General features: G+C 44.9%; 1 protein-coding gene across 2 annotated transcripts in view; it reads left to right on the plus strand.

Annotated features, from left to right (window-relative positions):
* Positions 1–27116, plus strand: part of LOC126337026 (monocarboxylate transporter 13-like) — a 213576-nt gene that overhangs the window by 51226 nt on the left and 135234 nt on the right. The window contains exon 1 of one of the 2 annotated variants that reach the window (XM_050001306.1): positions 19802–20081. The exons of the other annotated variant lie outside the window; for it this stretch is intronic. The gene's annotated coding sequence lies outside the window, so the exon portion shown is untranslated. Of the gene's footprint in view, positions 1–19801; positions 20082–27116 lie in introns of those variants that run through there. 2 annotated transcript variants of the gene reach the window in all.

Consider the following 27116-nt stretch of genomic DNA (forward strand, 5'->3'; position numbering starts at 1 on the left):
CATAGAAGCGATGGAAAAGCAGATGCCTATAAATATCTAGGACACAGACAAAAAATAGGAATAGATAATATAAATATTATAGAAGAACTAAAAGAAAAGTGTAGACAAAGACTAACAAAAATACTGAAAACAGAATTGACTGCAAGAAACAAAACAAAAGCTATAAATACTTACGCTATACCAATATTGACCTACTCACTTGTAGTGAAATGGAGTAACACAGACCTAGAAGCACTCAATACACTTACACGTTCACAATGCCGCAAATATAGAATACATCACATACATTCAGCAACAGAAAGATACACATTAAGCAGAAAGGAAGGAGGAAGGGGATTTATCGACATAAAAAACCTACATAACGGGCAGGTAGACAATTTAAGAAAATTCTTTCTAGAACGAGCAGAAACTGGCAAAATACACAAAGCAATCACTCATATAAATACACCGGGTACACCACTGCAATTTCATAACCACTTCCACAACCCTTTAGATCACATAACATCAACAGATACGAAGAAAGTAAATTGGAAAAAGAAAACACTACATGGCAAGCACCCATATCATCTAATACAGCCACACATCGATCAAGACACATCCAATACATGGCTAAGAAAAGGCAATATATACAGTGAGACGGAAGGATTCATGATTGCAATACAGGATCAAACAATAAACACCAGATATTACAGCAAGCATACTATTAAAGATCCCAATACCACAAAAGATAAATGCAGACTTTACAGAACACCCCAGAAGACATGACTATGTAGCAAAACTAATACATCAACAGCTTGCCTTACAACATAAACTTATAAAACACGTTCCCACATACAAGTATGCACCACAAAATGTACTGGAGAATGATGAATACAAATTATACTGGAACAGAACCATTATAACAGATAAAACAACACCACATAACAAACCTGACATCATACTCACCAATAAAAAGAAGAAATTAACGCAACTAATCGAAATATCCATACCCAATACAACAAATATACAAAAGAAACAAGAGAAAAAATTGAAAAATACATCCAACTGGCTGAGGAAGTCAAGGATATGTGGCATCAGGATAAAGTTGACATTATACCAATTATACAATCAACTAATTGAGTCATACCACACAATATCCACCAGTACATCAATGCAATACAGCTACATCCAAACTTCTATATACAACTACAGAAATCCGTAATTACTGATACATGTTCAATTACCCGAAAGTTCCTAAATGCAATATAACGCATACCGTACAGTTAAAAGGAAGTCACGCTTGATAAAGGTCCACTTCACTTTCCATTTTTGACCAGACATAACGTCTGAGCAAAGAAATAATAATAATAATAATAATAATAATAATAATAATAATAATAATAATAATAATAATAATGTAGTTACTGTTCTGTAGTGCTGTCAATCATTATCAGCGATGTACGGGACAAAGCGCAACACATGAATACTACATTGTACTGTAATCAAATCATATTCCATTTGCAGTCCAGCCCACTTCTCACCTTCCTTATCATCCAATTCAAAGGTGTACCAGTGCCGGATTAAGAAAGCACGAGGCCCATAGAAAATTCTAACAAGGGGCCCTTGGTTTGTTTAGGTCCTATGGTTTAGAATATAAAAAAAAAACAAGATTGTTACAAATAAGCTTTTCTCGATTTAATTTCGGCAAATTTAGAAATAATAAAAGTTAGATCAGTGTCTCTGAGCAAATCGTATTCAGTATTCATTATACTGAGGTCATTTAGACGTTGTTCCTGTCCCATCGTATTTCTTATCTAATTTTTAATGTGCTTCAACGCTGAAAAAGAAAGTTCTCCACTGCAGTTAGTGATCATTAAAGATAAGTAAACGCGTAAGACTATTTCTAAATTTGGAAAACAAGATCGGTACGAATTTTCCATTAAAATTTGCGTATTTGTAATTCCAAAGCTTCGTTTCCTCTCTGTCAACGGCAGCAGCGATATCCTTTTTCAGCAGCTCTGCGAACTGTACCAGTTCGTCGCCTAGCCATTCTTCTAAATCATGTGGGTAAGCATTCACGATGTTAAGAGTTCTTTCAAAGACCTCTTCAGCTGTAAGAGATTGAAAGTCCCGTAATATTCCAGAAACGTTCGTCAGGTGATGGTATTTTTCCATGCGTTTAGCTAATGCAGCCAGTACATTTTCAATTATCACAATAAACACCTGACGAAATTCAAAATTTTCTCCAGCTGTTTCATTTTCTACAACTTCATCGAGTGTAGTTAACAAATTAAAATGGTCGTACTTTGTATTTCACTTGTCGTCTTGGAAGTTTTTTGTTGTTCTTCACAGCTAGTCAGGGATTTTTGCCTCGCTTTCTGAAAATGTGAATCTCATTGCTCGAATATATTCATGTAAGGATTTGTAAAGTGCATATCCGATGTTCAGATCTAGATCAGACGACTGCAGTGAAACGCTAGTTCTATGCGACACAGATTATTCCCGTTTCCAACTTACCCAATTTCAAAACCAGTCCGGAGGCCTGATTGCGGCACTCTACCTTTCGATGCATATTCGTATCTATGTCATTCAAAACTTGTTTGATAGTATGAAAACCAAATAAAAGCGCCTTTGTACCATCAGCTCTGGCCGACCACCTTTTCAAAATCGGAATATTAGTACTATCATTTTTCAGTGCTTGCAAAAGGCCCCATCGATAGGTAGAAGTTGATAAAAACGTAAAGGTGCTTTCAAGGAAATCAAAGAAAATTGATGCTTCTGTACAACATTCTGCTGCACACTTGGTGACCAAATTTAGCGAATGTGAAAAACAAAGAATATATTCAGTGTACTTATTTATATCTTTGATTCGTGGTTCTAAGCTGGTGTACCTGGCACTCACGTTACTGGCATTGTCATCGCTTTGTCCGCGACAGTCTGATATAACATCCTCTGTCAAAAAAGGTAGTAAGCTTTGGGAGAGATGTTCAGCAGTATGACCTTCCATATCCAAAAATTTCAGAAATCGTTCCACTGGTCCGGATGGTAGGACATAGCGCGCTATCAGTCAGTTGATCTACGTGAGGTACATCAGGAGTAGAGTCCAATGTGACTGAATAGCATTTCAATCTCTTAATTCTGCAAATGATACGATCCAGTTTGGCTGATGCAATTGGATGGATAAATTCCTCGCACATTGTTTTGGCATGAATACGTATATGTTGGCCCGGAAACATATCAAATTTGGCTAATAATTGTAATAACCATAAATAATTTCCATTGTGGGGGACCACCAATTTCATCACGACCCGTACGCTCGCTCAGCTACAAAACTTGTAAGTGCAACAATTCGTTTTGTGAGTGTTCGCCACTAGTTTTGTTCGCTCTCAATTTGGCTTAAAAGTTGAGAATCGACACGTGCATTCTTGTGTCTTACAACCTAACAGGGAAATTATCGCTTTTCTATGCGAACTGCTTTGTTCATGCCTCCTCAGAAAAATATTCGCATTCTGCCAGTCATATAATTAGTCTTTTGTAAGCCGTGGCGAGCCATCAGAATCTGCCAGTTTTCAAACAAAACAGAACAGTCGCCCGTGCTTTCTGAATTGTACAACCAATCTCCCATGTAAGTTTTATTCGTTAGTTTGTTTATATGTGAAAAACGACTTTCTACAGAATCTTGGCTTATTTTCCTTCTCATATATTTTCACTGAAGACAAAAAATTACTTTTCATATGCTGAACTTCGCTACTTCATTCCACAATCCAATAATCTCTCACAAAGTTATTTGCTCACTCACCAGTATCGTTAAAATACATTTTACTTTCACTTTGTATTCCACTTGCACAAGATGCAGTGACATCAGAAGCCTGTAACATTTTCTCGACTTCGTTTTGTCTTGGAGACGAGGTCTCTGGGCCGATAGGACTGCCTATACTTTTCAATTCAGTTGGCTTGGAGACGATATGGCTGAACTGGGAAGACTTGCCGTCTGTTCAATTGCTGTATCACGTGTGGAAAACGTAGCATCATATGAAAAAGTTGCATATTCTGATGAATCTTCTGTAGTATAAGTATCGTCCTTACAATCAACTACAGCTTTTGTTTTTTGTACTTCATTTTCTGTATATTCGGTGAAATAATTCTGAACATTAAGAAACTCAGATTACGTGTTTTAGATATAACAGCATGTCTTTCTCCCCTTTTCATCTCTTACTTTACGCTTTGCAGTTCCAGAAGCGTAGTGGCGTCCAGTATCTCTGTCTGCTGCTCGTGTTTGTTAGCTCAGTCTGTGTAGAAGGGAAAGTAAATTACAAAATAAAATGGAACACAACCATTTAATCGGATTGGGTAACGCTTAAGTATCATAAATCATATGTCCATTTTCTATTGAAGCTAGTGCCAGTTGACTGCACAAATGCTAGGAGATATATACATAATACTAAAAGGTATCAGATTATATAATGGTAAGACAGAGATGTAGGAATCAGGTTTTAAATTGTAAGACATTTCCTGGGGCAAATGTGGACTTTGAACACAATCTATTGGTTATGAACTGTAGATTTAAACTGAAGAAACTGCAAAAAGGTTGGAATTTAAGGAGATGGGACTTGGATAAACTGACTAAACCAGAGGTTGTACAGAGTTTCAGGGAGAGCTTAAGGGAACAATTGACAGGAATGGGGGAAAGAAATACAGTAGAAGAAGAATGGGTAGCTTTGAGGGATAAAGTAGTGAAGGCAGTAGAGGATCAAGTAGGTAAAAATACGAGGGCTAGTAGAAATCCTTGGGTGACAGAAGAAATACTGAATTTAATTGATAAAAGGAGAAAATATAAAAATGCAGTAAATGAAGCAGGCAAAAGGAATACAAACATCTCAAATGAGATCGACAGGAAGTGCAAAATGGCTAAGCAGGGATGGCTAGAGGACAAATGTAAGGATGTAGAAGCTTATCTCACTAGGGGTAAGATAGATACTGCCTACAGGAAAATTAAAGAGACCTTTGGAGATAAGAGAACCACTTGCATGAACATAAAGAGCTCAGATGGAAACCCAGTTCTAAGTAAAGAAGGGAAAGCAGAAAGGTGGAAGGAGTATATAGAATGTCTATACAAGGGCGATGTACACGAGGACAATATTACGGAAATGTAAGAGGATGTAGATTAAGATGAAATGGGAGATAAGATACTGCGTGAAGAGTTTGACAGAGCACTGAAAGACCTGAGTCGACAACATTCCATTAGAACTACTGACAGCCTTAGAAGAGCCAGTCATGACAAAACTCTACCATCTTGTGAGCAAGATTTGAGACAGGCGAAATACCCTCAGACTTCAAGAAGAATGTAATAACCCCAATCCAGTAGAAAGCAGGTGTTGACAGATGTGAAAATTACCGAACTATCAGTTTAATAAGTCACAGCTGCAAAATATTAACGCGAATTCTTTACAGACGAATGGAAAAACTAGTAGAAGCCGACCATGGGGAAGATCAGTTTTGATTCCGTAGAAATGTTGGAACACGTGAAGCAATACTGACCCTACGGCTTATCCTAGCAAATAGATTAAGGAAAGGCAAACCTACGTTTCTAGCGTTTGTGGGCTTAGAGAAAGCTTTTGACAATGTTGACTGGAATACTCTTCCAAATTTTGAAGGTGGCAGGGGTAAAATACAGGGAGCGAAGTCTATTTACTATTTGTACAGAAAGCAGATGGCCATTATAAGAGTCGAGGGACATGAAAGGGAAGCAGTGGTTGGGAAGGGAGTGAGACGGGGTTGTAGCCTCTCCTTGATGTTGTTAGAGACAGCAAAGGACTTGGAAGAGGAGTGGAACGGAATGGACAGTGTCTTGAAAGGAGGATATAAGATGAACATCAACTAAAGCAAAACGAGGATAATGGAATGTAGTCGAATTAAGTCGGGTGCTGTTGAGGGAATTAGATTAGGAAATGAGACACTTAAAGTAGTAAAGGAGTTTTGCTGTTGGGGGAGCAAAATAACTGATGGTGGTCGAAGTAGAGAGGATATAAAATGTAGACTGCCAATGGCAAGGAAAGCGTTTCTGAAGAAGAGAAATTCGTTAACATAGAGTACAGATTTGTCAGGAAGTCGTTTCTGAAAGTATTTGTATGGAGTGTAGCCATGTATGGGAGTGAAACGTGGACGATAAATAGTTTAGGCAAGAAGATGATGGAAGCTTTCGAAATGTGGTGCTAGTGAAGAATGCTGAAGATTAGATGAGTAGATCACATAACTAATGAGCAGATATTGAATAGAATTGGGGAGAAGAGGACCTTGTGGCACAAGTTGACTAGAAGAAGGGAACGATTGGTAGAGCATGTTCTGAGACATCGAGGGATCACCAATTTAGTATTAGAGGGCCACGTGGAGGACAAAAATCGTAGAGGGAGACAGAAATGGATACACTAAGCAGATTCAGAAGGATGTAGGTTGCAGTAGGTACTGGGAGATGAAGCTTGACGTGCCGTGTAAGCAGACGCGTGTCCGCTCACTAGCACTATACGAGAGCGGACGAAACCGACGATCGCCCTCCAAAGAGTTTAGACTACTGCAGCTTCCCGCCTATCGAGATCTATTGACTCTGTTGATAAATAATGCGGGAACAAGAAGAAAACAAGTTGAATGAGCTCTCAGCTGTTAACTACCCATAAATACAAACTCAGGCACATCTTTGTTATTCGTAATTAGCGTTCTCAACAAAACATAATCCACTTGGGTTCATATTTTATATTTAATAAGGAAAGCGCGCTGGTAATATGTCGGCTGCCACAAACGGCTTAGCTCGAGAATGTGGGCCATATAGTGAAAGTATGCAGTTAAGACGTGATTATAGTCGTGCACACTGGTTGTTCGTCACTCGCTCTGCCACACTGCAGCCATTTTAAACCTAAGCCTGAAGTACACACGTATCCTCGACTTACCGGCTACCGGCGAGATGCAATGCGGCAGTTCCTGGATTAAATGGAAAGACAGTCTAATTCAAACGGTTGAATGTAAAATAGCGAGAGCTAGTGAAGGCATGACTAAAATAATTATTTTCCGGATATTTCACATGCAAATGGAAGTGTATGGGCTTTTCTTTGCGCTCGTATACGTTTGTTTCGTTGCAGATATCATCAAGTTTGCAAGTTAAGATGCAAATAATGGACTGACGTTAGATGCTTCTTCACAACTTCCAATGATGATAAGGGCAATGGACGCTAAAATGAAGTGACAATGAAGACTGTGATATAAATTTAAAATCAGTAATAGCTCGAGATAATAGCGAAGGAATATACTAAACAGCCTGTTACTTTCTGTGAGGCCAAAAAGAAGAGAATCTTTCAGGGCCATTAAGATGATTTTTAATTATTATAACGAAAGAACTGTAAATTAACAGCAATAGGGTAGAAAGCGATGTATGCGTACGCAAATGTTTTCAAATGTCAACATAATCTACATAAATTTAATATCGTTTGCTACAGTTTTCGCTGCGCGATAGTTTTCGCTGCGCGATAGTTTTCGCTGCGCGATAGTTTTCGCTGCGCGATAGTTTTCGCTGCGCGATAGTTTTCGCTGCGCGATAGTTTTCGCTGCGCGATAGTTTGCGCTGCGCGATAGTTTGCGCTGCGCGATAGTTTGCGCTGCGCGATAGTTTGCGCTGCGCGATAGTTTGCGCTGCGCGATAGTTTGCGCTGCGCGATAGTTTGCGCTGCGCGATAGTTTGCGCTGCGCGATAGTTTGCGCTGCGCGATAGTTTGCGCTGCGCGATAGTTTGCGCTGCGCGATAGTTTGCGCTGCGCGATAGTTTGCGCTGCGCGATAGTTTGCGCTGCGCGATAGTTTGCGCTGCGCGATAGTTTGCGCTGCGCGATAGTTTGCGCTGCGCGATAGTTTGCGCTGCGCGATAGTTTGCGCTGCGCGATAGTTTGCGCTGCGCGATAGTTTGCGCTGCGCGATAGTTTGCGCTGCGCGATAGTTTGCGCTGCGCGATAGTTTGCGCTGCGCGATAGTTTGCGCTGCGCGATAGTTTGCGCGTCACAAAACCTTGTCAGTGAATGAACATGGAACTAAAGTGTCCACCATTTCCAGAATGGCTATAAAACCAGCGGAAGAGGACGGCGTACTGGTTTAGAGTTGTTAAGTCTGGCTTTCTCCAGACTTGTCTTCGCAATGATCACATCGGAGGCTGTCCATTGTGGGAAGGGACTGTCTGAGATAAGCCTGGACTTGTTTCTGTTGTCAGAGAAATTAGAATGATTGAAAATAGCATTAATAAACACTCTTTGCTAAAAATTTACTAAATGGTGACCATAGTGTGTGTAGTTTAGGGTGACCAAACGTCCCGGAAAACCGGGATTGTCCCGGTTTTCATCCCTGTGTTCCGGTGTCCCGAAAATTTGTTTCGAGACGCTCAAAAGCCCCGGAATTCAGTTTTTAAATACGTTTCGTGAAACTTTCTCAAATTTTTTTGGGTTTTCGCTATATTAAAAGAAATACAACTCAGGAAATTAATGTATTTTAGCTTATTTGTCTAAAACCGCCATTGTCCCATACTAGTAATCACAGTATCAATACTACTTATGGTTCATTCAGAGTCAGCTTAGCACTTTGCAGCATGGGATAAAGGAAATTTAGGGAAGCACTAAAAGTGTAATAGAGGTAAATGATATTTTGAAAAATACTCCGGAAACTGTTACTAAGAGGAGAGAACAGCAGTTCATTTGTTTTAATGTTAAATCTGTCCTTAAAAGAGCAGAAGTATCAGAAGCAGCGGAAAGGAGTTTTAGAGAAGTTAACAAGTTTCATGACCCTTGTGTAGAATATCTCAGCAAGTGGAGCGCCTCATATTTACCTTCATCGCCGGTGTTTGATTGGATGTTACTGAAGTGCCAAAATGGGAAAGTGTTGAAGAGACAGTTTCTTATTTGAAGAGTAAAGAAATTGAAATAGATGATTCCATTCTCTTTGATCAGTTCGGCATACTGACAAATTTTGTTGAAGAAAGTTTTCACAAGTGGAATGATGAAGGAAAAAAACCACCACCATTGGAATGTCATGAGAAGTGGGTGAGTTTTCTTTTAAAGCTGTGACTGTCTTCAGCATTACTCTGAGTTGGTAATAATTGCAAGGTATTTATTTGCAATCCCAGCCAATAATGCCAATGCGGAAAGAATATTTTCGTTCATGAATATCCAGTGGACTGATAAGAGAAATAGTGGAGGTGGACTCTCTTTAAGCAATCCTGCAGATCCTGTACAGCTACAAAATGGATTGTGCCGAGTTTTATCACTGTGTCTCAAAGAACAAAGACATGATCAAGAAGGCTGGAGGCAGTGAAAAATAACCTTTTCTCCAAGGACAGTCAATTCCGTCTACAAGCGCTCTGTAATAGTAAAGCTCATGTTAATATTAATTGATTAAAAGTTGAATGGTTGTAAAGTTTTGTAAAATCGTAATACATTTCTTTATTACTGTATACGTTTATTAAACATACAGATAATCTAGACTATATCAATCTTTTGTATCCTCTTATTAGTTATAATAATCGGGTTAACAAAAGGTATCAACAAAACATTAATATTAAAAATTAAGAAACGTGGGTACATGTGGAATGAGGTGTCCATTGGCACCTGGGTGAATGTGTCCCGGTTTTCACCGAAAATAATTTGGTCACCCTAGTGCAGTTTCATTCTGTAGACACTTAAAAAGGTCAGTGTCACACACACTTAACTGCTCACCTGCACACTTATTTTTTTCCGTCACTTCCTGTGAAATATAGTTTTGAGACTGTTCACGTCCTTTCAGTCTGTAACGGGTGCCAGAGACATCTTTGCTTTCTTCATTTTTACACTGACTAAAGTCCGCTTCATAATGGAAGGCGGCCCAATTTTCAGTTTTTCTACGCATCCCTCTCCCCTCTCCACTAGCCACTAGCAGCCAATAATATTCATTCTCTCTCCGAGCGGCTAGCAGCGAGTTACAGCTAGACAACGAGAATCTCGCTTCTACATGCTGTACTGTTGGCGTACTTCGCGACTACCGAATTAATTATTCAACCTTCAGTATTTTTGTATTTCTTTTTGTAGCAGTAAAAGTGTGAATGTGTGTCTGTAAATGGTTAAAGTGCGATTAAAAAAAAGTCAGGTGACAAATGTAAAGTGCTTCACAAGCAGGCGGGGTGGATTGTTTTTACCGCATGTATAACTTTTTCAAACGTGTATTTGGAAGCAGATCTCCTCCTGTCGGCATCTGAATACACAAGAACAGATTCCAGAACCACGTGGTTTCGGCAAGAGACCTGTAAAGGTAATTGTAAACGAAAAAGTCAGAGCTGTAGAAAATGTAGAAGGAATCTGTAACACAAGTTGATAGTTTTAACAACGATGGTTTAGAGTGCTCCATGTGAATGATGAATGCCTGACATCACAAAAACGTGTTAAAGGTATGCAGGAGAAAAGTAACTTCAATGGTAAGTGTCTTTTCAATGAAAAGAATTTTAAAAGACGCTGTTTCCTGATACATTAAGAGTTTTTAGTGCAAAGAAGTGACATAGGTGCAGCACGAACTACATCCCAAACAAAGATTCACAATAAAAGAGGTAGTTCAACAGTGAAAAGCTTCAGAAAGAATAATTTGACAGGGAAGTGATAATGAATATAAGCATTGAACCTATCATCGCACATTTAAAATCCGATTGTTCGGAAACAGATTCAAGTAGAAGTTACAGTGGTATTGCAAACTAGACTTTGGAACAAAGTAATAATAGTTCCTAGTTTTAAAGACTTTGGGTTTAAGAAATGTTTGTCAACATCAGTTGCGTACATAACAACTTCCTAGCTTTTTGATTAGGAATTTGTATCCTTTGAATTATGCAGGCTATAGCGTTCAACATATTGCCCAAGGAGATGTTAAAACTTCTCCCGCCATGGTGTATGCCGTAATAAGACGCCAGAATGCAGCTGGCAGTGTTCTGTTTTCCTCTTTAAAATATGACTTCAGGTCGATGACGTTCCATTGTATTAAAAGCTCTCAAGCATATACCAGTATTAAGGGTGAACAAATTCTAGCGCTTAATAAATGTCTGCTGTATTCGAAATCGTCCAAATAAGAAATACAGTGTTTTATGATATCAAACACAAATAGCTGATTCCTACATAGCTACATACCGAGAACCAACATACTTTTTTTATTCTGTAAACTTCAGGGTGTATATGAACAAACAAGGACCTTACCTTATGCTTCAGTGGTTCCCACTTTTTCAGTCGGCAACTTGGGAATCACTATATAAAATCGATGCCACGCCCTTAATGATCTTCCACATTGTAAAAGAAGTTGACGGACTGGCCTCTGAGCACCAATTTTTAGATGTCTGTACCTCTCGGGACTTAGATTGTCCTTTTTGAATATTTGAATAGCTGTTGCCAACGTCAACACTCCTGCGCTTTTACATTTCTAATTGTTGGGATGTATGGCGTTGGTTGCGTGCAAGGGGTTTGTTGCGTGAACTAAATGTCTACAAGAATTTACTGCTGGTCATCGAGGTTAGCTCCGATACTTCGAACACCCTATTCTTCATTGTGACCCAGAAAAATTATCAATCAGTTGGTAGAATGTTTACGAACATAACGAAATGGTGAGGTAATTCACCTTTTCACTGATCTACTTGCAACAAATAAATGCTATACTTGAAATGACTGTTGAGAAAGAAAAACTAGATAAGAGCTTTTGCGCCCAGGTGCGAGCCACCACGCCGCCCCCTCCCTCCACTCCCTCCCCTCCCTCCTCCCCATCCCCTCCATACCCTCCCTCCCCTCCCCCTAATTCCTATCCCTCCCCCTAATTCCTATCCCTCCCCCTAATTCCTATCCCTCCCCCTAATTCCTATCCCTCCCCCTAATTCCTATCCCTCCCCCTAATTCCTATCCCTCCCCCTAATTCCTATCCCTCCCCCTAATTCCTATCCCTCCCCCTAATTCCTATCCCTCCCCCTAATTCCTATCCCTCCCCCTAATTCCTATCCCTCCCCCTAATTCCTATCCCTCCCCCTAATTCCTATCCCTCCCCCTAATTCCTATCCCTCCCCCTAATTCCTATCCCTCCCCCTAATTCCTATCCCTCCCCCTAATTCCTATCCCTCCCCCTAATTCCTATCCCTCCCCCTAATTCCTATCCCTCCCCCTAATTCCTATCCCTCCCCCTAATTCCTATCCCTCCCCCTAATTCCTATCCCTCCCCCTAATTCCTATCCCTCCCCCTAATTCCTATCCCTCCCCCTAATTCCTATCCCTCCCCCTAATTCCTATCCCTCCCCCTAATTCCTATCCCTCCCCCTAATTCCTATCCCTCCCCCTAATTCCTATCCCTCCCCCTAATTCCTATCCCTCCCCCTAATTCCTATCCCTCCCCGTCCTTCCTATCTCTCGCCTCCATGCCCTCGCTCCCCTCCCCAGTAAATCTGGCAGTAGGGTATACTCAGCGAGGATCAGGTGAGGTCAGTGCCTCTTTCCATTCCTCTCCTGATCTCTTCCCCCCACCCGCCGTCCGCTTTAGAAAACGAATCTTAGCCGACTTCTTAATTCACCATCCGGAAGCTAAGTTGTTAGTCATGAAACCAACATGAGATCGTATTCCGATTGAAATGGGCATGTCGTAGTCGAACGCTAACCCTGATCTTCCTCTCCCTGAATGACGTTGCGCTGCAACGCAAGAAAATTTCATAGTTGGAAAATAATTTGTAAGTTACTCTGGGGATCCTAGTCCTTGCTTTCTTCGTATAATCATAGTACTTGTCGTATTTGTACAGACTGTCAGATGCAGTATAATGTAGCGATGCTTGTTGACGCCTGTGCTGCAGACTTCATGTATGTAGGAGTCAAGATATCAGATCTTCTCATTCAAATAGTTCAGAAATATGCGAAGCTATCTTAATTGTAGTTCACCTACATTTCAGAAATTGCTGTCGTCCTTGAGTACAGCTGAATAAGTGAGGTTAATAACCTTCAGTAATCAGACGGCATTCGAATTTTCTGGGCATGGTACCGCTTCATATTAGACTGAAGCGCCAAAGAAACTTGTACAGGCATGCGTATTCTAATACAGAGATATGTAAACAAGCAGAATATGGCGCTGCGGTCGGCCTATGTATGGCGCAGTTATTAGATCGGTTACTGCTGATACAATGGTAGCTTATCAAGATTTGAGTGAGTTTGAACGTTATGTTACAGTCGGCGCACGAGCGGTGGGACACATCATCTCCTAGGTAGCGATGAAGCGTGGGGACTTTTCCGTACGACCATTTCACGAGTGTATCGTGAATATCAGGAATCCGGTAAAACATCAAATCTGACATCTCTGCGGCCGGAAAAAGATCCTGCAAGAACGGGACCAACGACGACTGAAAAAAGCCTTCCAGCGTGACAGAAATGCTACCCTTCCGCAAATTGCTGCAGGTTTCGATGCTGGGCCATCAACAGGGCCATCAACAAGTGTCAGCATGCGAACCATTGAACGAAACATCATCGATATGGGCTTCGGATCCGAAAGCCCACTCCTGTACCCTTGACGACTTCACAACACAAAGCTTTACGCCTCGCCTTCTCCCGTCAACACCGACATTGTACTGTTGATGACTGGAAACATATTCCCTTGTCGGACGAGTCTCGTTTCCAATTGCATCGAGCGGATGGAGGTTTGCGAGTATGGAGACAGCCTCATGGATCCTTGCACCCTGCATGTCAGCAGGGGACTGTCCAATCTCGTGCAGGCTTTGTAATGGTGTAAAGCTTGTGCAGTTGGAGTGATATGGGACCCCTGATACGTCTAGATACGACACTGACAGGTGACACGTAAGCAAGCACCCTGTCTGATCACCTACATCCATTCATATCCATTGTGCATTCCGATGGACTTAGGAAATTCCAGCAGGACAACGTGACACCACACACGTCCAGAATTGCTAGAGTGGTTTCAGGATCACTGAGTATAAACACTGCCGCTGGCCACCAAACTCCCCAGACATCAACATTATTGAGCATATCTGAGACGCTTTGCAACGTGCTGCTCAACATACTCATACGGATTCATGATTAGGTTTGTAGGATGCACGGTGTCAGTTCCCTCCAGTACTACTTCAGACATTAGTCGAGTCCATGCCACGTCGTGCTGCTGCACTTCTGCGTGCTCGCAGGGTCCCTACACGATATTATTTATTTATGCCAAATTGTAGACCTGTTACCTGATGTTTACAACAGGTCGTACATCTTACAATTTTCGTTTTTCATCTTTTTACAGTTTTCTTTTATTTTATCTACAACATTTACAAAGAATGACACTTTTCAAAATAACACTAATTTGAGGTTGAAATATCAATAAAATTTTCTTGTTTTTAAAGAAGAATATAAAAAAATGAGAGGATAGAAGAGAGATTTCTTAGTACTGTCACTGAGTGTGACTGACGATGAATACCTCAGAATGGTTTCTTCAAGCTGTTAGCGCGCGCACACGCACACCATTATTAGTAGAGAAATAATACTGCTTGTCCTATTTATTACTAATCTTATGTATTAACTACTTAAGATGCCCATACATGTACAGCATTTGGTGATTTCTTGGCTAGAACGCCAGTACCTTATGCTTATTACTGCACGATATTAGGCAGATGTAACAGTTTCTTCGGCTCTTCAGTGTAGTTGGTATACACTTACAAATACTTTTTCAATTGCTGCCACTGCATGCATTGTGCTTACTAAAACTTTCATGGAACGCAACTTTCAATCGGTTTCCCTTCGTTCATTTATTTTTCTCGTTATGATGAAGCACTTAAAACATAATTTTACAACGAAGCTCTTCAATGAGTGATGTGCCACACGGTCAACACGCTGGATCGAACTCACGGAAAAAAGGCGGTTCGAATTCCCGTCCAGTCACGGAGATCCACGTTTTCTATTATTTTCCCACACCTATTAACCCCAGTGCTCGGAGAGTTCCTTTCAGACCATCACTTGTCAGATCCCTTGCCTATCCCTGTCCTATTCACTCATGTTCCATCACTAATGACCTCGTCGTCGACAGAATGTTAAACTTAAATCTGTCCCTCTAATTTCTTCCGTTTCGCTCTTCCTCATTTATTTCTTTTTCTCCCTCCAGTCATTCCCACTGTACCTCGCTGTTGAGTGCCCACAAGTTGCTCATTTCATTCCTTCTCATTCACTCTTCTTTCAGTCTTTCTTTGTCCTTTCTCTCTGTTTCTTTGTCCTTTCTCTCTCTGTTTCTTTGTCCTTTCTCTCTCTGTTTCTTTGTCCTTTCTCTCTCTGTTTCTTTGTCCTTTCTCTCTCTGTTTCTTTGTCCTTTCTCTCTCTGTTTCTTTGTCCTCTCTCTCTCTCTCTCTCTCTCTCTCTCTCTCTCTCTCTCTCTCTCTCTCTCTCTCTCTCTCTCTCTCTCTGTTTCTTTGTCCTCTCTCTTTCCCTCTTCTTTCATTCATTCTTTCTAGTTTCTTTTTCTTATATTTTCTTCACCCCCTTCTTTTTTCTTTTGATTTCTTTCTTCCCACCCTGCTTTGTTTCCATCCTCCTTTGTTTCTTCCCTCACCCTAGTTTCTTTCCCTTGCCCCCCCACTGCCCATTTTTTCCCTCCCCCCCCCCTGCGCCCTTGTTTCTTCCCCCCCCCCCTGCGCCCTTGTTTCTTCCCCCCCCTGCGCCCTTGTTTCTTCCCCCCCCTGCGCCCTTGTTTCTTCCCCCCCCTGCGCCCTTGTTTCTTCCCCCCCTGCGCCCTTGTTTCTTCCCCCCCCTGCGCCCTTGTTTCTTCCCCCCCCTGCGCCCTTGTTTCTTCCCCCCCCTGCGCCCTTGTTTCTTCCCCCCCCTGCGCCCTTGTTTCTTCCCCCCCCCCTGCGCCCTTGTTTCTTCCCCCCCCCCCCTGCGCCCTTGTTTCTTTCCCCCCCCTGCGCCCTTGTTTCTTTCCCCCCCTGCGCCCTTGTTTCTTTCCCCCCCTGCGCCCTTGTTTCTTTCCCCCCCTGCGCCCTTGTTTCTTCCCCCCCCTGCGCCCTTGTTTCTTCCCCCCCCTGCGCCCTTGTTTCTTCCCCCCCCTGCGCCCTTGTTTCTTCCCCCCCCTGCGCCCTTGTTTCTTCCCCCCCCTGCGCCCTTGTTTCTTCCCCCCCCTGCGCCCTTGTTTCTTCCCCCCCCTGCGCCCTTGTTTCTTCCCCCCCCTGCGCCCTTGTTTCTTCCCCCCCCTGCGCCCTTGTTTCTTCCCCCCCTGCGCCCTTGTTTCTTCCCCCCCCTGCGCCCTTGTTTCTTCCCCCCCCCCTGCGCCCTTGTTTCTTCCCCCCCCCCCTGCGCCCTTGTTTCTTCCCCCCCCCCCTGCGCCCTTGTTTCTTCCCCCCCCCTGCGCCCTTGTTTCTTCCCCCCCTGCGCCCTTGTTTCTTCCCCCCCTGCGCCCTTGTTTCTTCCCCCCCCCCTGCGCCCTTGTTTCTCCCCCCCCTGCGCCCTTGTTTCTCCCCCCCCCCCCCTGCGCCCTTGTTTCTTCCCCCCCCTGCGCCCTTGTTTCTTCCCCCCCCCTGCGCACTTGTTTCTTCCCCCCCCCCCCTGCGCACTTGTTTCTTCCCCCCCCCCCTGCGCCCTTGTTTCTTCCCCCCCTGCGCCCTTGTTTCTTCCCCCCCCTGCGCCCTTGTTTCTTCCCCCCCCCTGCGCCCTTGTTTCTTCCCCCCCTGCGCCCTTGTTTCTTCCCCCCCCTGCGCCCTTGTTTCTTCCCCCCCCTGCGCCCTTGTTTCTTCCCCCCCCCTGCGCCCTTGTTTCTTCCCCCCCTGCGCCCTTTTATCTTCCCCCCCCTCCGCCCTTGTTTCTTCCCCCCCCTGCGCCCTTGTTTCTTCCCCCCCTGCGCCCTTGTTTCTTCCCCCCCCTGCGCCCTTGTTTCTTCCCCCCCCTGCGCCCTTGTTTCTTCCCCCCCCCCTGCGCCCTTGTTTCTTCCCCCCCCCTGCGCCCTTGTTTCTTCCCCCCCCTGCGCCCTTGTTTCTTCCCCCCCCTGCGCCCTTGTTTCTTCCCCCCCCCTGCGCCCTTGTTTCTTCCCCCCCCCTGCGCCCTTGTTTCTTCCCCCCCCCTGCGCCCTTGTTTCTTCCCCCCCCTGCGCCCTTGTTTCTTCCCCCCCCTGCGCCCTTGTTTCTTCCCCCCCCCCCTGCGCCCTTGTTTCTTCCCCCCCCCCCCTGCGCCCTTGTTTCTTCCCCCCCCCCCTGCGCCCTTGTTTCTTCCCCCCCCCCCTGCGCCCTTGTTTCTTCCCCCCCCCCCTGCGCCCTTGTTTCTTCCCCCCCCCCTGCGCCCTTGTTTCTTCCCTCCCCCCTGCGCCCTTGTTTCTTCCCTCCCCCCTGCGCCCTTGTTTCTTCCCTCCCCCCTGCGCCCTTGTTTCTTCCCCCCCTGCGCCCCTGTTTCTTCCCCCCCCCCTGCGCCCTTGTTTCTTCCCCCCCCCTGCGCCCTTGTTTCTTCCCCCCCCCCTGCGCCCTTGTTTCTCCCCCCCCCCTGCGCCCTTGTTTCTTCCCCCCCCCTGCGCCCTTGTTTCTTCCCCCCCCCCCCTGCGCCCTTGTTTCTTCCCCCCCCTGCGCCCTTGTTTCTTCCCCCCCCCTGCGCCCTTGTTTCTTCCCCCCCCCCCCTGCGCCCTTGTTTCTTCCCCCCCCCCCCCTGCGCCCTTGTTTCTTCCCCCCCCCCCCTGCGCCCTTGTTTCTTCCCCCCCCCTGCGCCCTTGTTTCTTCCCCCCCCCCTGCGCCCTTGTTTCTTCCCCCCCCCCTGCGCCCTTGTTTCTTCCCCCCCCTGCGCCCTTGTTTCTTCCCCCCCCCCTGCGCCCTTGTTTCTTCCCCCCCCCCTGCGCCCTTGTTTCTTCCCCCCCCCTGCGCCCTTGTTTCTTCCCCCCCCCTGCGCCCTTGTTTCTTCCCCCCCCCTGCGCCCTTGTTTCTTCCCCCCCCCTGCGCCCTTGTTTCTTCCCCCCCCCCTGCGCCCTTGTTTCTTCCCTCCCCCCTGCGCCCTTGTTTCTTCCCTCCCCCCTGCGCCCTTGTTTCTTCCCTCCCCCCTGCGCCCTTGTTTCTTCCCCCCCCCTGCGCCCTTGTTTCTTCCCCCCCCCTGCGCCCTTGTTTCTTCCCTCCCCCCTGCGCCCCTGTTCTCCCCCCCCCTGCGCCCTTGTTTCTTCCCCCCCCTGCGCCCTTGTTTCTCCCCCCCCCCCTGCGCCCTTGTTTCTCCCCCCCCCCTGCGCCCTTGTTTCTTCCCCCCCCCCTGCGCCCTTGTTTCTTCCCCCCCCCTGCGCCCTTGTTTCTTCCCCCCCTGCGCCCTTGTTTCTTCCCCCCCCTGCGCCCTTGTTTCTTCCCCCCCCCCTGCGCCCTTGTTTCTTCCCCCCCCTGCGCCCTTGTTTCTTCCCCCCCCTGCGCCCTTGTTTCTCCCCCCCCCCCCTGCGCCCTTGTTTCTCCCCCCCCCCCCCTGCGCCCTTGTTTCTTCCCCCCCCTGCGCCCTTGTTTCTTCCCCCCCCCTGCGCCCTTGTTTCTTCCCCCCCCCTGCGCCCTTGTTTCTTCCCCCCCCCTGCGCCCTTGTTTCTTCCCCCCCCCCCCTGCGCCCTTGTTTCTTCCCCCCCCCCCTGCGCCCTTGTTTCTTCCCCCCCCCCTGCGCCCTTGTTTCTTCCCCCCCCCCCTGCGCCCTTGTTTCTTCCCCCCCCCCCCTGCGCCCTTGTTTCTTCCCCCCCCCCTGCGCCCTTGTTTCTTCCCCCCCCCTGCGCCCTTGTTTCTTCCCCCCCCCTGCGCCCTTGTTTCTTCCCCCCCCCTGCGCCCTTGTTTCTTCCCCCCCCTGCGCCCTTGTTTCTTCCCCCCCTCTGCGCCCTTGTTTCTTCCCCCCCCCTGCGCCCTTGTTTCTTCCCCCCCCCCTGCGCCCTTGTTTCTTCCCCCCCCCCTGCGCCCTTGTTTCTTCCCCCCCCCCCTGCGCCCTTGTTTCTTCCCCCCCCCCCTGCGCCCTTGTTTCTTCCCCCCCCCCTGCGCCCTTGTTTCTTCCCCCCCCCTGCGCCCTTGTTTCTTCCCCCCCCCTGCGCCCTTGTTTCTTCCCCCCCCCTGCGCCCTTGTTTCTTCCCCCCCCCCTGCGCCCTTGTTTCTTCCCCCCCCCCTGCGCCCTTGTTTCTTCCCCCCCCCCTGCGCCCTTGTTTCTTCCCCCCCCCTGCGCCCTTGTTTCTTCCCCCCCCCTGCGCCCTTGTTTCTTCCCCCCCCCCTGCGCCCTTGTTTCTTCCCCCCCCCTGCGCCCTTGTTTCTTCCCCCCCCCTGCGCCCTTGTTTCTTCCCCCCCCCCCTGCGCCCTTGTTTCTTCCCCCCCCCCTGCGCCCTTGTTTCTTCCCCCCCCCCCTGCGCCCTTGTTCCTTCCTTTCTTCCTTCCCCCCCCTTTCTTTCTTAGGGGAAGCAAAACTAACACAAGCAGCTGTGACCATTACGTGGTGGTCATTCAGTGTACAGATATCTAAAGTTCTTACTTGGATAGGATGTGGCCTGGCGACCCAGAATGTTTTGTCCCATCTGTGCTGACTCCCTTTTATATAAAGGGCGTATGTAAAATACAAGCAACAGTAGATGGCTGAAAGTAACGTTTTGGGTCGTTGTTACGAGAGCTACTGAAAGACAGGAAAATTCCCAGAGATGTGACAGCAGCAGGATCACCGTGGGGCGCAGCGCAATACGCGGCCTCCTGCACGCCCGTTTCGCAGTTTGCCGTAGATTGGCCCGAGGTCAGAGTTCAAACTGTCGTTCAGCGGCGGGCGACGGAAATCGGCGGCGCTGGCCGGCTGGAGAAGCGCGGGTCCGGCCGGCCTTCCAGTGCAGTCGGTGCGCCGCGGCTGTCGCAACAGGAGCAGAGGCGGCGGCGTCTCCCGTGATATAACTGTCTTTTTATCAGGAAGTGGCCGCTCCAGTCGTGTTGCTCTACAGCGGCCGAGTCCACCCAAAGCTCCGGCGCCGCTGATACGACGGATGGCCGGCGAGCGCCGACGCTGATGCCAGCTCTGTTATGTTGAAGTGGGGCATGTCCCGCAGTGAACAGTTCACCAATTGTCGGACGTTTCATTCTCACCTCTAGTGCAACGAATTCGGCGCGATGCCGGAAGTCGGGTAAGTACCAGAAAGAGCTTACGGACACACGTGGTTCTGAAGTGTCCCGAAAAAAATCTATTTATACTTAAAGCAATCGTAGCCGCCATATCGGCGATCGTATCTATAATCGTATTGAGCGAGCCACCACACGGGCGGAGACTTTTTGCGGTTCAGAAATTACTTCGTTTTCCTACATAAATCGAAAATTAGAAACAGGATAGATCCATCACGATTACTTGACGACTCCCCCCGTCCACTATTCATACCGAAATTTGTACGTCGTGTCTAATGACCTACGCACGGTACGGTTCTTCCCTCTGTCAGGGATAATATGCAGAACAATCGGCGGTCATTTTCTCGTATCTTAGCTCACGCTCGTTGCCTCGTCACCACGGGGAGATAAGATCCTACTACAGTCCTCCCTAAGAATCGGTTCTATAAATCAGAAAATTCGATAACACCTCTGAGTCAGTTTGTGCTTCGGATTGTTCCGTAATGTCGGCAATTAGTACTACTAATTTTCGTAGACGTTGAATGTACTTTCCCACACACCTTAAGAGAATTAGAACAGATTGTGCGAGCATTCCGTAGCACCATTCTAACAATGTGATCTTCAGAACCCGTCAGTTTAACGAAACACAGTGCTTCAGTTGCAAGCATTTATCCGTATCTAATTAGGTGTTACGGCACCAGGCGGAAATCCAGCCAAGGGCGAGACGGTTACTTATTTCCTTCCAGCAACACTTTCCGCAGGATGACTTTACAGTTCATTCTGCACTAAGCAGGTGAAACAGTATAACTCTTTAAGTGTTTTCTCTAGAATCACTCACGGAAAGATAACGCTCTAAATTCGTCTCGTCTCGAGTAAAATGCCTTCTTTTCCGAAGTTGAAACTGACTAACGCCGAAGTTTATAGTAGGCAACAGGAACGTCAAGATAAAGCGTATATTTAATTTCATAAGATTGTCGTTTTTCCTACTTAACATAAAGTTAAATGTTTTCCTTTGCAGATAGTGTCAGAGCTAAAACAGAAATCACTGGTCATCTTACATATTCTGCATGTTATCTATTTAATCTTTTGCACGAAATATCAGTCTTGAAAGTGGAACTTCGAACAGTAGCTAGGCTGAGACCGTACTCGGGAAGGGTGCAGTTAAAACCTAGGTCTGCCGATCCTGATTTAGCTTTTACCTGGCTTTCTTAAAGATCTTCATATGAATATCGGAATGGTTTCCTCCGCTCCATCATTGGCCATTTGTGATTTTGTGCCGTATCGAACGACGACGGAACGTTTACATCTAACACATTTGCACCTTCGGTTGAAATGGCCTTGTTTCATAAAAGTGCAGTACTAATTCTCAAATTCCGCTTTACTAAACGCCGTATGGATTCAATGTGTACAGCCACGACGATTGAAGTTAGTGTTTTCGCCATCTGTCAATATTTTGTCCGCGGCAACGTATTGGGAGAGCGGCCTAACAAACTTGTAGCTGGTGTGCCGTGATTCGCATTCAGTAACTTTTCGCGGAACCAACTGAAAAAGATTACTCTTTCACAAAACTTCACGAACAGTTAATGGTCGTCGATGTCTCTTAATGTTGGTCCTCTCTACTGTGGGTCAGACGTCATATCACCTGATTGACATTTTCTTGTTCATTTGCTGTAAATTATCCCAGTGTGGTACTCGACAGTCTGTAGAGTCATAGCACTCCATTACAATGAAGTATTACGCCTATATGACGTTCATGTCGCCTATAAAGGGAAAAGGTTAGTGTCACGTCAACATGGAGATGATTATAAACGACGCAACAGCGTTTGGCCAATGATAAATTCATTTCATTGCTCTGCTTAGTGGTGCAGAATGAAATGAAGTCATCCAGCAGAAAGTGTTGCCGGAAGAAAATGACTATCATCTCTGCTTTGGCTGGATTTCCACATGGTGCCGTAACACCTAATTAGTTACAGAGAAACTTGCAACTATAGCATTATGTTTCGTTTGACAGGATCCGAAGATCACTAATTTACGAAAATTAGTAGCATGAATTGATAATACCAGGTGTTAGTCTTACTTATAAAATCATGTAAAATTTGACTGAAGATAGATTGACAAGGATTTAAAACCACTACCGTCGTGTAAGTTAAATGTGTGAACGGTGTCCCCATAATTTATAGTCTATAAGACCTCACTGCAAGCTGACCGGGATTACCAGTCTTCTGAATACAATACTTTTTTTTTACGAATCTGATGTCTCTAAAGCCAGAATAAACAGATACATGTATAAAATTCAAATTCGGGAAATCCTGAATCTCATGTCTGCGACGACAACCTGGAAATGACTGTTTTTTCCCTAAATACAGATGCAGTTACATTTCTAACTAACTCTGATTTTGGTTAACGTACGTGTTTCCGTTGAGTGATCCGCCAAGTATTAATAATTAATTACTGTTTGGACTCGACGTTTACCGGTCATAAGTTGTATTATCTGTGGGAATATGTGGAAATCGGCGTTTGCCAAAGCCGATAGATGCTCAAACAACTCGTATTAAAATTCATCGGTTTTCCCAATGGTTCGCAATCTAGGACAGGTGTCTTGCCATGAAGGAAGATGGAAGATGATTGTGTGGTGCAGTGGGATTGCAGAGTATTCCTCAGTTACTTTTTTCTTTTTCTGTAAGGAAATTCTCGTTACCGATCCCAGAAAACACTGAAGACAATCAATTTTTTGTCCTGAACCATCGGCTTGCACCAAATTTCTTTTACTTGTTTTGGGTTTGTCGCCGTGTGCAAGACCCATGTCTCATCCGTAACAACAAATTAGGTGGATTCTTTGAAGGTAAAACGGCAAAACTATTACTGAGAAATACTTTTTCGTATTTGCTTTTAGTTAAGATTCAACATTGTTCAACACATCTTGCACAAATCTTTCCCAGTTATTCATGTGCACTACCTGGATACTCCATTCGTTGTTTCAGTTGTTGGTCGTCTTTACTGTCCATTATTTTGAAGGGAAGCGCGGTCACGCTCCAACGGTAGAAACCATCCCGGCAGTTGCGTGAAATAATTCAGGAAAACCAAGATAGCAGGATGGATATTAAAGCCTCCATCCTTCCAAATATAACTGTCAAAAATATCGCAACCCTGGTCGGTTTGTTAGTAGTGTAAACTTACTTTATCACGTCGTTCGGCATCTGCAGAGGCAGTCATCACATTAAATGCTGAGCACAATGTACTAACTAAAATATTTTTTACAGCTCTTTGCTGGATAGTAACATTCTTTAAAAGTCCTTAAAACTGTAAACCATGGTGCAAATACTCTTTAGCCGCTCTATGACCGAGTCATTGTGCCCGAGTAGGTCCTTCAGTTAACCCTCATACCAATGTATTTCATACATAAGTAACCTGTCCATTGAATGTATTTCACCGCACTCCCATCCAGGATTTTCCAGTGGACAATTTGTTCATCAGTTGCTTGCATGTACCAACACTCATTCTGACGCAATTCATAGGTGTCCACAGTATCCTCAAGAGGATAAATCCTTCGCTCTTCTTGATGGAGTCGACCACCAAATTTCGGATTTAATGACCATTTATAGCCCATAGTTCAATTCAAGCTGTTCGTGAATCGAAGCCTTGCAGTTCTTCCCAGATTTTCCAGGAAGATGGCCTACATTAAAATCTGCTTGTAGGTGCCAGCTCTTGTTGTATAGGGAGTTCCGGGCTGTCTTTCTCTGTATGCCTTCTTCACGGGGCTCCGTTTTGTGTACACATTCTTGCAAAGGAGTTATTTAATAATGTAAAAATCTAATTCTGCGCTGTTCATTTACGTGCCAGTGCAGAAATTCTCTAGTTAAAGTTCAATAACTTAACTTACGAGTAAATTTGCTGCCGCGACTTGCGCTATGGCAACAGTGGTACTTGAGCTGCTGTGTCTGAAAGTTATCAGCAGTGTGTGCGTGAAGGATGTTGCGCTGAAACGAGTCTGCTCGTTTGGCCACCTGTTGACACGGCCAGGGTCCTGGAATGCGAGGCAGATCGTTTGCGACACGGCGGCTGTTGGGACACTCGCCGGTCGTTAGCAGATCCTCGTCAGCCACTACCGGTACCTGCAGTAGTGAACCCTGGGCTAAGTTAAACGCAGAGGTCGCTTATGACGCACACCTCTTGCTGCGATAACGCTGTGAGCGCCTAACGGCCCCATCACCTGCAAGTTTACAATGGCCCACACTCACCGCGGCCCTAAAGCAAACTTTCCTGTAATTCAGGCAGTATTTGAGAACTCTTGCTGTCTACGAAATGAAATGGCTATCTTGTGGCATGTACCTGTCATAACGGCTAACCGGCTTACAGATGTGCAGGGTGTCTCAGAAGAAATAGTAAACATTCAGGTATATGACAGAAACGATCAGTCAGAGCAAAAAGTCTAGTAAGCATGGCTGTTCGTGCGAAACATGTCTTCTACTGAACAAGGGCTCATTACCTCTCAAGTTATGCGGTTTAGAGCTCAAGTTTACTAGATAACGTTTTTCTTGTTTTGGAAATATGGAAAGTAAAGAGTTTGCACTAGAAGAGATGTTTCACACTATTCAAAGCATAGTGCTCACAGAGCTTAAGATATGCTTTTTGGAGCCCTTGTTCACTAGACTCTTTCGCTTCCAGTGATCTATCCCGTCTTTGAATATTGAGTTCCTCCTGGGGGCACGTGCGTGTGTAATTATATATATAATATTTTAAGCTTGGTATTGACCAGCTAGTATCGCGTGACAGTAATTCCTCTTCCTCCTTTATCGTCGCCAGCACTCCACCTTCCCCATGCTTTTCTGGTTTTTGTCGATCTTGCTCCTAGCTTTTTTTCTGCCGCGAAAGCCTTCAGTCCAGTATTTCGATCTTGGAAATGTTTAACAATTTCTTGATGTCTCTCTCTCTACGTATTTTCATCTATAATGCATACTGTTTTTCCAGTAATGTATACTAAGCTAGTAAAACTACCGTGTCTGAACACGCTTCTCCAAAACTACTAGACAAATTTTTATAGCTGTGAAACTGAGGGCAACCTGAGACACCGTACATGCTTCAGTTAATTGGATCACGGAAAAAGATTTTGCAATTGAAAGTTTTATCCATACTAATTTCGTATATGGGAAAGTAACTGTTCGTTTTCACGTCTAACTCGCTGAACAGTTTTCCATGAAATTTGACATATTCAGCTTGAACGCTGAAGAACAAAATAGGTTACTATGGATATACTACAAGATGCTAACGAATTTGAATTATGAACTGTAGAGTAAAACTGAAGAAACTGGAAATGGGTAGGAATTTAAGGAGACGAGATCTGGATAAGTTGAAAGAACGAGAGGTTGTTGAGTGTTTGAGGGACATTAGGTAACTATTGACCAGAAGAGGGGAAAGCAATACGGTAAAGACGAATGGATGGCTTTGAGAGATGAAATAGTGACTGCAACAGAGGATCAAATAGCTAAAGGCTCAGTAGAAATCACAGGACATATTGCATTAAGTTGATCAAAGGAGAAAATATAAAAATGCAATAAATGAAGCAGGCGATAGGGAATACAGACGTCTAAAAGATGAGATTGACAGGAAGAGCAAAATGGTTAAGCAGGAATGACTAGAGGACAAATGTAAGGATTTAGAAGCGTATTTCACTTGGAGAAAGATACTGCGTACAGGAAAATTAGAGGCCTTTGGAGAAAAGAGTTGCAGCTGTACGAATATCAAGAGCTCAGTTGCAAAACCAGTCCTAAGAAATGAAGCGAATGCTGAAAGATGGAAAGAGTGCATAGATGGTCTTCACAAGGGAGATAAACGCGAAGCCACTATTGTAGAAAGGGAAGACGGTGTAGATGAAGATAGGATGGGAGATAAGATACAGTGAGCAAAATTCAGCAGAGCCCTGAAAGGTCTAAGTCGAAACTAGGCCACGGGAGTAGACAACATCCCGTCAGAACTACTGGTAGCCTTGGAAGAACCAGCTATGAAAAAACTCTTACATCTTGTACAATATGTTTGACAGGCGACATACCCTCAGACTTCAAAAAGAAAGTACTAATTCAAAGTCCAAGGAAAGCATATACGATCTATCAGTTTAATAAGTCATCGTTAAAAAATTCTTTACAGTGGGAAAAGTGGCAGAAGCCGACCTCGGGGGAGATAAGTTTGGATTCCGGACGTATTCCTACGACGTATCTTAGAAGATATGTTAAGGAAAGGCAAACCAACGTTTATAGCATTTTTAGACTTAGAGAAAGCTTTCGAAGTTGACTGGAATATTCTTTGAAATTCTGAAGGTAACGGGGGTACAATCAGGGAACGATAGACTTTCTACTTGTACAGGCGCCAGACTGTAATTACAGTGGGTCGAGGGACATGAAAAGGAAACAGGGGTTAGGAAAGGAGTGCAACTGTAGCCAAGTGCCGATGTTATCCAATATGTACATTGAGCAAGCAGTAAAGCAAACTTTGAGGTTTACCGATGACATTGTTATTCTGTCAGAACAGCTATGGACTTGTAAAGCAATTGAATGGATTGAACAGTGTCTTTAAATGGAGATTAAGATGAACACAATCAAAAACAAAAAAGAAAGTCGAATTAAATTGGGTGATACTGACGGAATTCTATTACGAAACGAGACTCTGAAAGTAGTTCAGTTTTATTATTTGGGCAGCAAAATAACTGATGACCGAAATAGAGAGGATATAAAATGTAGACTGGCAATGGTAAGAAAAGCTTTTCTGAAAAAGAGAAATTTATTAACGTCGAATATAGATTTAAGTGCTAGGAAGACTCCTGGAGGTATTTGTATGGAGTGCAGCAGTATATCGAAGTGAATCGTGGACGATAAACAGTGTAGACAAGAAGAGAACAGAAGTTTTTTAAATGCTCTACAGAAGAATGCTCAAGATTAGACGGACTTCCGTAACTAATGTGGAGATGTTGAGTGAATTGGGGAGAAGAAATGTAGCACAACCTGGCTAGAAGAAGGGATCGATTGATAGGACACATTGAGACACCAAAGGATCAGGAATTTAGTATTGGA

Source organism: Schistocerca gregaria, chromosome 2 (genome assembly GCF_023897955.1).
Source record: "Schistocerca gregaria isolate iqSchGreg1 chromosome 2, iqSchGreg1.2, whole genome shotgun sequence".
NCBI classification, from domain to species: domain Eukaryota; kingdom Metazoa; phylum Arthropoda; class Insecta; order Orthoptera; family Acrididae; genus Schistocerca; species Schistocerca gregaria.